The sequence below is a fragment of the Helianthus annuus genome, chromosome 4 (genome assembly GCF_002127325.2).
Source record: "Helianthus annuus cultivar XRQ/B chromosome 4, HanXRQr2.0-SUNRISE, whole genome shotgun sequence".
NCBI lineage: Eukaryota > Viridiplantae > Streptophyta > Magnoliopsida > Asterales > Asteraceae > Helianthus > Helianthus annuus.
This window is the reverse complement of record NC_035436.2, coordinates 186,530,348-186,535,220: the sequence shown is the minus strand read 5'-3', so window position 1 is coordinate 186,535,220 and position 4,873 is coordinate 186,530,348.

Here is a 4,873-nt window from a genome sequence, read left to right as displayed (position 1 = left end):
GAAATTGGCAGACTCTTTTGCTTCTTTCAGTTTGACACAGGTACCCAGGGAAGAAAATGCAGAAGCTGATGCATTGGCCAATCTTGGATCATCATTGAAGATTCCAGAGGATATTAAAATTGCCATCATACACATTTTGGCTCCTGCTATTGAGGATCACACTGCTATGGAAATAGTAGAGGATTCTGCAATCATACCTAGTGATGGTGTACAATCATATTCAGGATCCTGGATCCTCCCAATCATCAGATATATATAAGATGGAGAGATTCCTACAGGAGAAAACCCCAGATCTTTTAAAGTCAAGGTATCTCAATTTATAATATTAAATAACATGTTATATAAAGGATCTCTTGCAGGTCCATATCTATAGTGCATTGAGGATCCTGAAATTTAAGAAGTCCTAAAGGATTTTCATGAAGGAGATTGTGGAAACCACACTGGGAGCAGAGCACTATTCTCAAGGATCCTTACGACAGGATACTATTGGCCTACTATGAAGAAGGATGTTGTGGATTATGCAAAGAAATGCGATGCTTGTCAGAGACATAGCAATATCCTTCATCAACCAGCAGAGCTCCTGCATCCTATATTCTCTTCTTGGCCATTCATGTGATGGGGAATGGATATAGTTGGAAAACTTCCCAAAGAACCAGGAGGAAAAGTGTTTATGCTTGCCATGACTGATTACTTTTCCAAGTGGATAGAAGCTGAAGCCTTTGCTCAAGTTAGAGAAAAAGAAGTGATATCCTTTATTAAAAGAAACATTATTGTTTTGGTTAAAAATCTAATGAGGATAATGCAACCAAACTCTTAGTTACGGGGAATGATGCTTGAAATGAAGAACAATAATAAGGATCACTTCGATGTAAATTGCACAAATGACACAAGGATTTATACGAGGAAAAAGCCCTTGATCAATGAATGATCTCCGGCATAAAAAACCTCGGGTGATGGAAACTACCGATCACCAAGCTCAAATAAATCAATAAAAGTTTACAACTTCGGATAGTGACGAGCTAAGTACAAGGATCACTATAGTTAATCGTGTAAAAGTGTGAGAATTGCTAAGTGTTTGTTGAGAGCTTTGAGACTGCAATTGCACAAGAGTGTGTGTGTAACCGAAAATGGCTAAATGTTCTAATTTTAGCTCGTCACCCCTTTTTAAAATGAAAGCTAACTAAGCTAACTAATTGTCCGACTTTTGTGCCATGCTCCCACGTTCTCCACAACGTCCATTTCTATTCAAATGTGTGCGAAATACCCGTGGAATATTCCATAGTAACGTTGCCAAGACCAAGTCAAGCTCAATACTCCTGCAAAACAATACGAAACACAAACAGCCAATCGTTAGTATGAGGATCCTTAGGGTGATCCATGATCCTGATCCTGAAGCTCTTCTGAGGATCACTATCTGTCACAGAAGTAAGGATCACTAATTAGGATAGCAAATAAGGATCACTAATTGTTAGAAAATCTTCCCCTAACAATTGCCCCCAAAATATAAGGAGTAAAATGTAAAATTAACGAGTTATGTTTTCTTGATCTTATCTGCAACAAACTCAACGGATTTATAGCCGTTAATATCGAACTATCCATTGCATTATGACGTCACAGAAGTGACACCCCTGTAAAATCATCATTATAAATAGGAGATATGGATATGATCGTATGCATTTAAATTCCAGAGCTACTCCCTTTATAACCGCATTCAGAAGATCAAACAGGTATTCTCCCCTTCATCTTCTCTCTTTGTTTGCTCTGTTTTTCTTCTCTTTTCAACTATTCCATTCAAAATGTTGCTCCGGAACTCCCCTGCTAAGGATCACCAGAAAGAAAGCCCCTTCAAGAGTCAAGGGATCATCACAGATTCCGCTAAAGAACGCTGCCTTTTTACCGATCCTCAGATCGATAGGATCCGGTATTGTTTTCCCGCAAACACTGTATTTAAACCTTATGATCCCACTGCCCTGAGCGATCACACTTCTGAATCATGGGTTGCTTTCCCTGTGACCCCGTTTGCCATAGGCTACACATATCCCTTTCCAACCTTTACCCAGTCTTTCTTCTCCCTAACCGGCATCTGTTATATCTAAGCCATGCCGATGATCTGGAGGGTTTTGTATACCCTTGAAAGGATCATCGAGCAGGAGGGGATAGATTTAGGCATGGCTGAGTTGGGAGAACTGTATGATCTTACCACCTTTAGTTCCCATCGCTATCTGTTCAAATGAAGACCTGGGGAGGAGCATCCGATCTTCAAAGCTACCAAGAATGATACTAACTGGAAACAGCGTTTCTTTTTTGTCAGGAGAGATTCTATCCCTGATGGGAAGGATCTACCCAAGAAGCGGGCTACCCATGGTAGGATGGAGGATCCTAAGAAGGATCACCATAGAACTTATCCTTCAGTATAAGGATCACTGACATTCTTTTGCTTTCTTGTTGTGCAGCTATCTCCGTTTCACACCTCAGATTGACTCCTGCTGCTAAAGAGAGACTCTTGGCCTTCAAGAGACTTGACCCTGAAACAAGAACTTTCAAGACTACCACCCAAGATTCTTAGGAAGTATCCTCTGGTTCTGTCATGATGTCAAGTAAGTATCCTTGTTTAAAGATTCAATTAAATAATGAAATTCAAGTAAAATTAAGATACTTATCTTGTTTTGGTTGTGTAGGTGCTAGAAAATCCACCAAGTCTGCTTCGAAGTTCAGCATCACCGATCTCACCAATGTCAGATCCTCAAAGAAGAAGATTCCTGCTAGCCCAACTGCTTCGATCACCAAGGCACCCCTCAGAGGAAAGGGAGGCAAGAAGAGAAAGGCCTCCGAAGCTGAGGATCTGCAAGGCCTCCCCTTGATCCGCCAACAATTTCTGGACTACTTCAATGAGGTAAGGATCACCATCTCTGCCCCTATATCCTGCTGATATGAGGATCATTTGGTTCTGACATTATCCTTTGTCTTCCTTGCAGAAATTTGCTGAGATCGAGACCTATGTTGGCCACGTTGAGGATCTGGATAGCAAGATTGTTGATCTTCAACAGGTTGCCGTGCTGAAGGACCACAAGATAGCTGATCTTCAGAAGGATCTCCAGAACGCCAGAAATGAGGCTGCCAAGATGCTGATCAACTTTGACTATGAGAGGCACGAGATCACCGAGGATGCCAAGGTCTCCGCCGCCATAGCAATGTACAAGACCCAGCTGCAGATGGCCATGGAAGCTCAGGATCCTGCTTTTGACAAGAGCACCTGGGATGTGGAGGGCTGGAAGGCAAGGCTGGCTGAACTGGAGGATGAAGAAGAGGCTGAAGAGATCCTGACAATTGAGGTCGGAGGCAGTGGCAAGGATCAGGGTGGTGAGGCAAGTGGAGCTGGTGGTGAAGATGCAGCGAAGGTCTAAGCTGCAGGATTGGGCGATGAAGGAAACTTCTAGACATAGCCGGAGCCCAATTTTTTTTTTGTTCAGTGGTTGTTTTGTTGAACAATGATGGTCTGTACTCTTGAACAATAGCTTTAGGTTTAAGGATCAAGGATCCTTCAGACAATAGGCAGGATTGCAAATGGTGGAGGGATCCTCTGTTTGGGGGATGAAACCATTGTGATCCTGCCGCCTTTATGTTCCTACACAACTTCAAACCTATTATCATGGACACCCTTTACCTACCCCAGCGGACGGGCCACGTATTGCTGGTAGATGCTTGGGGTAGGTAATTTTGACAACCTTTAAGGGTTAGTCTTTTTGTTAATAAATAAAATCCTAATCTTTTGTCGCTTATCTTGTGTTGTTATCCTTTTAGTTCCTTTGATTCTCAATTGTTTTGGTATACACTTATTAAATCAGCAGTTTTAAATAAGTCAGATTGAAAACATTTAGGATATGATCCTTGATCAAATATCCTGTAGTTGAAAAATCCCAAAAGGTAGTATACATTTTAAGGATTACAAGATTAGTTGTCAAATTTCAAGGGTTACTCGAAGAAAAAATGAATAGAATTAAAGACAATTAAGGATCATACCTGAGGATCCAAGTTAGGATCCTAACCATAATCAGGATAACTATAAGATAAACCTTAGAGAGAAATAAGGATCAAGGATCCTTAGTTGTTTAACTTCAAAGACCTGAAATAGAGCATAACTTGGGACTAAGCCAATATAAGATAAGAGTTCGCAACTGGGGACAAGCCCAAGGATAACTGGGGACAAGCCCAAGGATAACTGGGGACAAGCCCAAGGATAACTGGGGACAAGCCCAAGGATAACTGGGGACAAGCCCAAGGATCGTATGTAAACTGGAGTATGGCCCTAACTGGCGACTATCCAAACTTAGTGACATGATAATGCCAAAACCTTAGCTAACGTGAAAACGTTAGAAACCTTAGGAACGGATGTATGTACGTCTACCATTGTACGTAGGATCCTAGGCATAGCCATTACAATGGAATTATCAGCCCTTAAAGCGAGTACTGGTCCCAATGCCTTGAACTATACCAGGATCATCGTGCGCTACAGGCGAAACTGGGGTCAAGCCCAAATAACTGGGGTTGAACCCAAGGATCTGGATTGCTTCTGTAGATAATCAACATTACGCTAAGAATACCTGAACTTTCAAAACTCAAAATCTTGTGAGAGAAGGATAAAGGATACATGATCCTTATCCTTGTATGAGAAAATAAGTAAATGAAATAGTTCAAGATTAGGACATTACCAGGGTAAGGATCATTGATGCTTTAAGGATCCTTCAAGGATACCCCTAATGTAAGGATCATACGTGCCAGGAGGATCCTGCTCACATGAAGTATTTCTTCAAATGGACAGCATTCCAAGCTCTTGGTAACAAATCACCTTCCATGGTCAGCAATCTATATGCCC